The sequence below is a fragment of the Protopterus annectens genome, chromosome 1.part1 (assembly GCF_019279795.1).
Source record: "Protopterus annectens isolate FY-2018-M chromosome 1.part1, PAN1.0, whole genome shotgun sequence".
Lineage (NCBI taxonomy): Eukaryota > Metazoa > Chordata > Ceratodontiformes > Protopteridae > Protopterus > Protopterus annectens.
The window spans coordinates 476,606,944-476,619,303 of NC_056726.1; positions in this window are offsets into that span (position 1 = coordinate 476,606,944).

A 12,360-nucleotide genomic window follows, 5' to 3' on the forward strand; every position below is an offset into this window, starting at 1 on the left:
CGTGACTTGAGCAGCCCAAACACATGCTCGGTTACATTTCGTGTTTGTGCGTGTGCCTCATTATGGCATTCCTGTTCAGGTGTGTGTGCGTTTTTGATGGGTGTCATCAGTCACGGCTCCAGTGCATAGCCAGCATCCCCCACTAGGTGACCATGTGGGATGTCCCCATTGGCAAATATCTGGTACAGCTGTGTCAAATGTCAGATATGGGAAACATGGTAGCTTCCAGGGCAGCCTGCACACACATTCAGTATTATGCCCTGGGCATCGCACATGACCTGGCAGTTGATGGAGGGGAAGCCCTTGCAGTTGAAGTAGACCCTACCCTGCTCGCCGGCTGGTGCTTTGATGAGTATGTGCATGCAGTCTATTGCACCCACTACCTCAGGGTACTCCGCTATTTGCTGGAAGAGATGCATATTGCTGGCCAATACCTCATGGGAATTGGGGAAATATACATGATCACCGACATGTGCTGACATGTCATCCAGGAACTGGTGCAGTACCCTGGATGCTGATGCCTGCGATATCTCCATCATATCACCAGTTGGTCTCTGGAAGGTACCTGTTGCTAATATTCTTAGGCTAACACATACCTTGGTTTCCACTGGGATGGGTTCCCCTCTGTTGGTTCTATGTGTGAGGCGTGGCCTGCACAGCTCAACAATTTGCTGCAAGAGGTCTCTGTCCACTCTATAGCACTCCACTGTCTCCAGCTCATGTTGCTCCCTCACTGTGGGTTGTCCAGCAGCATTTACATTGTCACCACCCTCAGCATGTTGCATATGTCGTCTTATAACAGCAATGGCAGCCCCTAACATTTCTTTGTCTCAGTAAAGCTTTTTCAGTTTTCTCTTCTATTAGCTCACTGCAGTGTCTGTTGTGAGAAACATAATGGACTGTTATTTGCAGATTTTTAAGTTCTAGGCTGGGCTGGGCTAGTGTACTGCCTGTGTAATTGCCTGATTATGATTGTTTTCACCTGCTAGCTCTGCTAGTACTCCCTGGTAGCTTCCTACTATTTGTTGTGCTTCCTTTTTCCTTTCTGTTTCCTCAGGGGGGGAGTGCTGCACACACAAGTGCAAACACGCGCATAGCAGCTAACACGTGCGCACACATGCTTACACGGACTAAAACTTGCTTATTCAGGTTAAAACACATGCACACTAGCGCAAACGCACTTACAACTCTTTAAACAGCCTTATACATGCTTACTCTGGCTTAAACATGTGCACTCACGCTTACACATGCGCACTCTGGCTTACTCGGGTTTACACGCGCACACATGCACGCATATCCACTCAGCAAGAAACTTTGGTGTTATCCATGGCATACACCTTCTATTTCTTGCCTTTCCCTAGCCTTCCTGTTGACACACCTCTTTTCATGATGTGTAAATGACAGCTGACACATGCCACTCTGCTCCAGTGAGCTTCACTTCTTTCATACATACCCCCCTCATGATGTCACCTATCTTCTACTCTGTTACTCCCCTTATCCTACTCCTATACTCCACTGACTGTGCTCATTTGCTATGTAAACTTGTGATTCACTATTCTAACCCTCATTTACATAGGATTGCCTACTAATACTTGGTTACATGTCTTAGACTGAGCTTCCCCCCTTACCAACCCCTACTCGGTGGCCATGTTGTCTTCAGCCTGCCATTCCCTTGCATTGTACATTAACAATTTCAATAAAATCCACATTTGTGGGTTTTAATTTTTAGTATTCTGGGTTTTAGAGAGCAGCCCGTTTGCGCGGCACTGCCCTACACTTAAACATCGGAAATCGGCGAAAAAAAAATATTTTTATTTTCATATTGCATCAGGAAACATTTCACATGGCCATATATTTGGCCATTGGGATGCTGCCTGCACTGGATGCAACCTTTATTTGGAGTTGTCACTGCTCTGTTTTGCTATTTGCAGAACGGTACTCAGTTGTCAACTGAGTACATTTCTGCAAATAACACTGCTCTTACTCGGACAGGTTCGGGTTTCCTGAATTGCAAATCTACCTCATTTGCATGCCTTTCACCTGCAATTGAGGTAATTTGCATATCCCAGCCCTGTCCGTGTAAGAGCCATTTTAGGAGCTCTCTTACACGCCCCTGCAGGCTGTTCCTGGATTGCTCGTCGGACATGATGCTGCATGGAGTCTTACTCTACTCTAAGACTCCGTGCAAGCCTTCATGAATCCTGCCCATGGATATTTCCCATCAGCAAGTGCACATGATATTCTGATACTTAGGAAAAGAGTTGTAGTCTGTGCGAAGCCCTTTTTAATAGGAAGCTGAGCCAAATTCATACTACTCCAAATAACGGGGTATCTATCGGTTCGGAACTGCTAACTGCCTTTTTTCTGCAATTGTTTCCATTAGACCATGTGCATTTCAAACCATTTTACTAGTATCGATTATTTCCACCCATTTTGAAGAAAAATATGAAAAAGAAAATAACATTTGTGGCTGCCTGGTTTATGGCAATAGGTGTCTAAGTAGCTTTGATTGTGAGGTTTCACTTTGATCCTTGTTTTGCACTCACTGACTCAATTTATGTGTATGGATATGGATTTGATGCCAAGAAAAAAATAAAAAGTACTGCCTGGGTAATTATTTGGAACCTGAGACGTAAGTGTTAATTACAAATAAGAAAGGCACATTAGTTCATTGCTTATTTGTAATTATACAATGTCATCTCTAAAAAGAAAGGCAAGGCTGCATGATTTCTTAATGGCCAAACTTGTAACCTAGATTACTTTGGATTTACAATGTGCACGCTGATTAGATTGGCCAATCAGCATGCACGTTTGTTGTCTTTTTGGCGATGACATTGTATAATATACAATTTAAAAACAAGTTTAAACAAACAGCCAATATAAACAATTTCTGTTTTAGTAACCTATAAAAACTAGATGCCTAGAACAATATGTTTGCGCTCCTCTCACTAGAGGAAAAACAGGCAAAGTAGCTCCAAACATAAAATCATTAAAGCAATTACATTATTCTGAAAATCAACAGTAAATGAGCAAGAATAATAATAATAATCAATTCCCTGCTGCTATGGGTTGTTTTCAAACTCAAATATGTGGTTCAAGTCCAGTCCTGTAGCAGTAGTGTTGCACATTGAAGTGTAGCCTAGCAACTATGGCACCTGAAAGTTACGAGAGAATCTGCTGCATCTAAAGCCATTTGCTGCTAAAAGAATGAAAATAAGTATAATTTGCACATCTGCTGATTATTTGTGATTATTTTTACTGTACTTCATAAGACTCCTGTTTTAATTGTTACATTTCTTGCACTTTAGTACAATTTCAAAGCTGAACTGTTTCCACTGCTGCTGTAGTACTTAATTACATTGTATCTGCTAGTTTTACAGGGCAGTAGTGCCTGGATTGTGTTGCTTCCCTGCACCTCAGCTCTAAAATCAACACTTTTACATTAAGAGAGTTTTCTGACTGCACTGTTGTGGCAGAAGTATGCTGCAGCAAACCTATCTGAGTTGGGGGCTGCTGGCTGAAAGCTTATTGTGTGTTTTTCTGATTAGTCTGTCGGCCTTGTTATTGTAAAACATGTTTTTCTGATGTTATATAAGCCTGTGTTTGCACTGGACTGTTTTCCATGCAGCAGCGGGTATCAGTGCCCTGTATAGATGCAAACACTATCAAATTAAAATTTCCCTTAGAATATCTATTTCTGCACCCTTCCCCATTCCCCTGTTGCTCTAGGAGCATCTGAGTTGTATGCAGAGCATCATCACCTTATTAGATAGCTGGAGTTCACCTTGAGTAAAGCACCCATTCTTCACCCATGTACTCTCATCCTAGTCCAGTCCCAACTCTTCTCCCTGGTTAAACTCATAGTAAAAAAACTAAAACCATTGAGAGGCATTTTCTTGCTATCTCTGTGGCCAGCCTAGTAGACATAGGCATCCTGAGCCAATGTAGCAATTGTCTTATCTATACTGATAACCACTTAATCCTTAAACAAACAAATACAGTATATGAGACATGAAGTTTCACTATGAAAATTGAGACACGACTCTCACATACTGACAAATCAAATGACAGACAGGTTGTTAGCACATGCACATCATTTCTCTCACTATATAAGGTCTCAACATAAACCCACATATGGGGAGGTACTCAAGTAACTTACCAAAACCTGAGAGGCCTCCCATATGCTGCCTTCAGAAACCACACACAAACAAACCAAGTCAACACCAACCACTACACATAAAAATACACATCACAATGTTTCCACAAGCAAAACCCAAATGAGAAACACCACACATTCGAACACCTTGGTCATAGGAGACTGTATCACAGACTCCCCCACTCTCACCAGGTTGGATAAGGAAAGGGTTACAGTCAGTTGCCTGTTAGGAACGAGGATTTGCCAAATCATGCAGGCACTTAGGTCACTCAATCACAAGTATCAGTATGACTCAGTCATAGTCTGTGTGGGTATGAATGACCTGAGACATACCTCAATGGACTTTATGAAGTGAAGACAGACATGATAGACCTCTCCAAATACATGTTGCAGGCTGTTATGAGCCTCACACCGAGCAGTATTCTACCCTCAACATGAATGACACCGCAATGCAAACAGAAAATGATTAACTTCAATGATTGGCTTAGTAATGGTGTCAGTCCAAAGAGATCCAGTATTTGTCAGCCTGGGATGACATGATCAACAGACCATGCTGCTTTGCCAGAGATAGTCTGCATATGTTGCCACTATTCTTTCAAATACTGGTCAAGGCATTACCCCCCCCCCCATAGTGCCTTTTTTAAGCAGTGCCAAATTGACAGACCCACCAACATAACAAGTACTTCTAATGCCAAGCTGAAGGTACTACTGTTCAATTCTAGGAGTTTGAACAAGAAGCTGCACACCCTGGAAGCTCTCCTCACCATGAAGAATGCTGATGTCTGTACAGTTACAGAGACATAGTTTAAGGCTGTGGAAACTAAAGCACACTAGCAGTGCAAGGCTGCAATGCCTATCATACATTCAGACCACCCTCTGAAAAGGAAAAACAAACAAAAGGAGGAGGTGTTTCCATTTAGATAAAATACAATCACACCTCTAGATTAGTCAAGCAGGATGACTTGCCTAAACTACTCAATGTCCAGCTAAACACAGGCAAAATCCTGCACCATATTATTGCTAGCTACAGATCCCAAACCAAGAACCATGAAAACCTCTTAGCATAACTGACGCTACTAGAATCATTTACCATTCAGCTCAACACACTACACATGGGTAATTTTAACTACCACTCCATAAACGGAGAAACATATAAATGTCCTACACAAGCTCAAAGATGAACTAACCCCTCACCTAAACACAATGTTCAAACTCAGCCTCTCCACAGGCTACATACCTATAGAGTGGCACATAGCAATGGTTATTCCACTTCACAAAGGTGGAGCCACAAAAGATCCCAGGAACTATCGCCCTATAAGCCTGACTAGCTTGGTTTGCAAGGCTATAGAGTGCATCATCATGGAACTCAGTAACAGAGACATTGAGAACCTCCAAACACTGGACCCTACCCAGTTCAGCTTTGTTAAGGGCAGATCATGCCTCCTAAACATGGTGGACTTCTTTGAGACAGTTACCAAGGCAAGGGAATGGTGGTACACACAGCCTACCTAGACCTTGCAAAGGCCTTCAACACCATTCTGGTATTATAGATAAGCTCACTAGCCTGAACATAAACCCCTACATCACAAGATGGGTTGCTGACTGGCTCATGGACAGAACCCACATGGTGAGAGTTGCAGGAGCTAGGTCCAACTCTATACCGGTTACAAGTGGCATTCCCCAGGGCTCAATCCTAGGTCCCCTCCTGTTTGGCATATACTTCTCAGAGGTACAGGCAAGTACAGGACTATGGCTGACTAAGTTCGCAGACGACTGCAAACTAGGGGCTATAACTGACTCTCCAGCTGACAAAGACATTCTCCAAAAGGGTCTCACTGAGACGGATACCTGGTGTCAAAATCATGGCCTCAAGCTAAATGCCAAAAAAAGTGCATAGTCATTCCCTTTGGAAAAAACAAAGTACCCACAAACTACCACATAGGTGGTAGTCCCCTAAATACGGAAGACGTAATAGGGGATCTGGGGACCCATGTAGATAGTAATCTCTCCTTTGATAATCACATTGCCAAAGTGGTTAGAAAATTCTTCTATGTGGCCAACCTAATCACAAAAGCGTTCGCATCCAGATCAAAAGAGGTCATTGTGCCTCTCTACTCATCACTCATCAGACCCAGCAAAGAGTACAATGCCCCATTTGGGATGTACCTTACAAGACACCTGCAACAGCTGGAAAGACCACAGAAGTACCTCACCAAGCGGATCACAGACCTCAAACAGATGCCCTCTGCAGCTTGACTGAAGAAACTCCAGCTGTACTCTTTTGCATACCGCTTAGTCAGAGGTGATCTCTGCCTGACATACAAGGCCATGTCCAACCCAGAAGTGATGGACATGCTCCACCTAAAGAAAACCATATCCCCTCGAGCCACATGCTCTAGGGATCTAAACCTCACCACAACAATAAATAGGACGTGCTGGAGGGATAGATTCCTGTCCCAGAGACTTTCCATGCTTTGAAACAAGATTCCAATCTACATTAGGCAGAGCTCCTCACTAACACTCTTCAAGAGAAACCTTGATGAGTGGATGGGAAACAGAAAGTTTACCCCGGGGATCATTTCAGTGGGTCTGCTGGACAGAGGCACAGGGAACTAATCTAAGGGGGCAGCGAAAGCCAACACATTCTGGCTATGCTTATAAATGCCTTCAGGCAGATAGCCTAGTACCTACCTATGAACCTATGAACCACTAACATGGAGACTTAGAGATTCCTGGACTTTAACAATGCAAATGTTCTGGAACAGCTGATCTGAACTCCCACTACGATGGCTCAGATATCCTTGACATAGTACTCACAAACATGTGGGAGCATTGCACCCCCAATGTAATGCCCTCATTGGTAAGATAGAGTTATAAATCAGTCTGCTTTGAAATAAATGCAATGGTAGAACCCCCATCAGACCCTAAACCCTAAAGAATTATTAAGTGATAGCATAGGTAATTATAAAGCTCCCCTAACCCAGAAAACACAGAGGCCTATGCAGAAGTATACACAAGTGTCCTGTACAACCACTTAAACAACTGCATAGAAATGGCAGTACCTGACCAAATGTAAACCCAAGTCTAACCAGAAAAACAAGTCAGGCTGGTGGACCCCCAGCATATATAGACTGTACAACAGAAGGAAGGTGCACAACAAAGAAAGAAAATCCCTTATTAGCCTCAACAGACAAATCAGGGAACTAGTCAAGTCCTCAAAAGCTAAATGCAAGACTAAAATAGCCTCCCAAGCAAAGGATAACCACAAAGAATATTTTAGTTATGTTCAAAATCTTAAGGGAAACACTCTGTAATGTGCTGAGCTGGCTGTAGATGGCATTACAAATAGCAAACCTGCTGGCTGATATATTCAGCTCAGATTTCAGACTCCATCACCGCTGATCACTCCTCATTAAATATCCCCAACCATTCCTTTGCCTGTTATCACAAAAGAACAGGTCATCACTGTGTTTTCTAAAGCTAGAAACATGGTGTCAGTGTACCCTGACAGTATCCCAGGGTGCCTATTAAATAGCTTGAAACATGAACTAGCAGACCCACTTGGATCTCTATCTAACCATAGTCTCCAGACAGGCTTTGTCTCAGTAGACTGGAGGACAGCAATATTCATCCCTCTGCACAAGAAAGAATCATCAACTGACCCAGAAAGCTACTGACCTATATCTCTGACTAGCCCATGCAAAAACAACATAAGAAATTTCCTGACTCTAGACCCAATCCAGTTTGGCTTCATCAAGGGCAGGTCCTAACTGCTCAATATGGTGGACTTCTTTGAGAAGGTCACCAAGGCCATGGATGAGGGTTGTGCATACCACATACCTTGACTTGGTCAAGGAAGTTGGCACAATACCTTACCTGGGTGTTATAGATAAACTCATAAAACTGGACATAAACTTCTACATCACTGGATGGATAGCCAAATGGCTCACAGATAAGACACATATTGTTAGAATGGGAGAAATCCACATCTAACAAGAGGCCAGTCCCCAGTGGAGTACCTCAGGGCTCAGTGCTGGACCCCCTTCTGTTGGGATATACTTCTCAGATGTCAAGGGAAATGTAAATGGCTTTTGGCTGACCAAGTTTGCTGGGGATAATCATTGATATCCTACAGAAAGGTCTGCTGCAGAGTAATGATTGGTGTCAGAGTCATGGCCTCAAATTAAACATGAAGAAGTACATAATAATGCCCTTTGGGAAATCAAATACCCTTGCAAGTAACAACACTGATAGCACCCCCTAAGAGTTGGCCCAGTGGTGAGAGATCTGGGTACTCAGATAGATATTAATCTGAACTTTGATCACCGTGTGTCCACAGTGGTGAGGAAATCCTTCTATGTGGGTCAGCTTATTAGTAAAAGCATGGCATCCAGATCTAAGGAAGTCATAGTACTACTGTACAGGGTCCTCATCAGACCAATAATCCAGTAAAATGTACCCTTTGGCATGTACTTTGCCAGGCACCTGCAACAGTTGGAGCAGCCTCACAGGTTTCTCATAAAAAACAAAAAACAAAAAAAAAACAGGGTATAACCAAAATGTCATATGTCGACTGATTAAAAGCCCTATCACTGTATTCAGTTTCCTACAGATTACTGAGAAATGATCTGTGCCTGACCTACAAGGCAGCCTCTGACCCAGCCACGATGGAAATGTTGCAAATTTGCAAAACTAACTGCTTGAGGGTTACCCACTCCAAAGATGTAAACCTGATTTCTGACTTGAATAGATCATTTTGAAGAGACAGATGTGTGTTCCAGAGACTGCCCTTCCTCTTGAACAGGCTACCTATTCACACGAAGCAGAGACCTTACCTGACCATCTTCAAATGCAATCTGGACCAATGGATGGGAAATTGCAAATTCACTTAAGGGGTAGTGCTCATGTTGGTTACGGACAGAGGCAGTCAGTAAAAATGCTTACAACCTCTCTTGCTGACTGTTTTTATATTTCCCCTAGGGACAGAAAAAAATGGGTATTATCTGGGTAAAACTGGCTAGGCTTGTAAGGGTTCTAGAGCCGTTAGCCTATTAGTCTCCTATGATCCTATTAACATATGAATAAATGTCAGTTTCTTTTCCTGTTTCCAGAGGAAAAACATCTAAAGCAGTTCAAACTGAAAAATTACTAAAACATTTGCTTTAGTTTAACATCAGCAGAAACTGAGCATAAGTAGTAAGAATATTCACTCTCATAATCACTGCTTTTTATGGAACCTGGATCTGTTGTAGCTTTGCAGTAGGCAAAAAAAAAGAAAGAAAACTACCTCTTTATAGCCTCAGTTTTCCTTCCTCCTTCATCATGACTAGTGACTACACCAAACACAATCATTGGAATCTTTATAATGGTATCCCCAAAAATGCCATGTTACTAGGTGACTACAACTGTAATGCCAGTGACCCAAATTCTAATCTATTACATAAAATGCTACTCCAAATCAACCTAGAATAACATTTTAATGAGCCCACCAGACGCAGTGCCTTAACAAATAAAGAATCTAATTTTAACTAACCTTAAAGAAAAATGTACTAAAGCCCAGGCCCTCCCAAACAGTTTCAGTGATCACTATCTAGTTATTTCTACCTAGTAATTCAAAACTTCAAAAGCCACCCTCCAAAACTGATGTGGCCCGACCTTTCCAACAATATAATCTCCAAATTCTGAATGCCACACTGTCGGCCATATGGTGGGCACCCCTCTGGCCATATGGTGGGCACCCCTCTACACCTTTCTTCACCCTGCCACAGCCCTTGCATATTTCACCTCTATCCTAACAAATACATAAAGTCACTATCCAGAAAAGGCTCAGAGGAAATTATGCTCCTGGATAAGCTCAGAGCTCTTAACAATGATGAAGCAAAAAGTCGATTCTTGGAAAACCTGGAAACAAAATCCAACAAACCATTGTCTTCATCAAACATACCAGATTTGCACAAAAACTACTAGAATAGATACAAATGCAGCTAAAGCTCAATATATGCGACATAAACAGACAAAGTCTTCAAGTAAACCTAAACTTTTCTGGAAAGAAATAAAACATTTCACAGGATCCATCATTCATCATAACTCAGCTACTCCCTTCTCCTTAGCCAGCTACAACACAAACTTTGCTGAAGGATATAAAGCCTTAATCACATGTTCTATACAGACACTAAGAAATGATTTTAACTCTCCCATTCTTACATTACAAGAAGTAGAAGGGAGCATCACAACTCAGGTCTACCTGTTAGCTGAATGGGCAACCACATTCTACCTTCTCTGAGATCACCTCCATGGGGGGATATATTGTATGTGTGTGTGTATAGAAAGAACAAGACATAAATACATATATCTATACACACACAGATATACATTGTTGTTTGTTTTTTCCCGGTTAGGGGTCGCCACAGCAGAACTCCAGTCCGCTAATGATTGGCAGTAGATTTTTATGGTGCTGAGTTACCAGCCCGATGACCAACCTTCAACGAAAGCACACCCATTCACACATGTCTTTCAGAGACCACTCAACCATGGGAAGGACATACAGACTCCACACAGAAGGCACTCCAGCCAAGAATTGAACAGGAGAACCTCTTGCTGTGAGGCAACAATGCTACCGCTGTACCACCACGGCTTTCACACACACAGATATACATTACAAAGGCTAAATTCCACTTTAGCCAAATATCAGCATCTTTCACTCCACCTTCCTCAGGGAATCATCTGATTACATTGCCAAACCACTGATTTACATTTTTAATCTCTCAGTTATATCATGTATTATTCTGCCTTCTTTCAAGCATTTTATTATTAGTCCATGTCCTAAGGTCCCTTCTGCTAAAGATTGTAAAACCGTCTTGCCTATCTGAAATCTCTACCCTATCACAAATATTTTTGAAAATCCTACTATGCAAACAATTTACTTACATTAATGATCATCACTTCTGTCAAATCACCAACATGGATTTCACAATATCTTTAGCACCTTCACTACTCTTATTTTCTCCAACCAATAGTATTTATTCTTACATGAATGGTGGATTTATCACAGCAGGTACCTTTGTTGATATGATTCGTGCTTTTGAGATGGTCAACCATGAAATATTAAGGTACAAAACATAAAGAACCAAATATGGCTAAAAGCAAAATAATTTTAATTTTAATCTTGGTAAGCACTTTACATCTGCATTTGCTGTTTGCACTTCATAAGACCATAAAAACAACTAAAAAATCACCTTAAATAACCCTAAAAACAATGATTAGTCATCAACTGTATTCATTGGATTGTGTCTGTATTCAAGTTTTCTTTATCCTTCTACTTGCCATGGAGGCTGCCACAGGGCGCCAGTCTGAATACAGTGCTGTTGTATGCATATAATGTCATTAATAGATGTTATTCATGGGAAAGTTTTATATATTTTTCCTGATAATATTCAATTCTTCCTCACTTTCCCCAAAAATTCTATGTAAGTCTTAAGGAAACTTACTTCAGACCTGGAACACATCCACAGTTGAGTGACTGATAATTGGTTGAAACTCAGCACCAGCAAGAAGATTGCAATGACTATTTATTCCGCTATTCATAATTTGTTTCTGCTTCAGTTTTATCCCCAGATATCATCTATATTGGTGAAAACCTAGGCTTTGTGTTGAATGTGTAACTTCAGTGTTATATTTGCTGACTGGTTCAGTGGGACAGGTATGCCCTAAACATAACATTTCCATTCCTCAGACTGTATTTCCTTCCCTAGTTCAACATATTAAAAACCATGTGACTTAGAAGAGGGTGCTAGAGAGCTCAGTCAAGATGGCTGCCTAAGCCCAAAGCTCTGGACAGTCCCTACAGAAATCTGGATAAAAATAGTGTTCCCTGGGAATAAACAGACAGGGAAGGCTACAAGGAAAGGTGTTAGATATGGTGGAAGATAAAGCAGCAATTAAAGATGAGCTCCAGGAACAGATTCATAGTATACAGGAGCTAACAAGCATAATACAAAGACAAGATGGATGATCTGGAAAATCACCAAAGACGGCGTAACATCAGAAAAACTGGAATGCAAGACATAGTGAGCAACAGTGAATGGAAGCAATTTGTAATGCAACTTTTATATGGGAGATCTGTGATATCATTAAATAAAGAAACACTAGTTGAGAGGATACACATGGTGGGATGGCAGCAAGGGGCATCAGAAAGCAGAACCAGG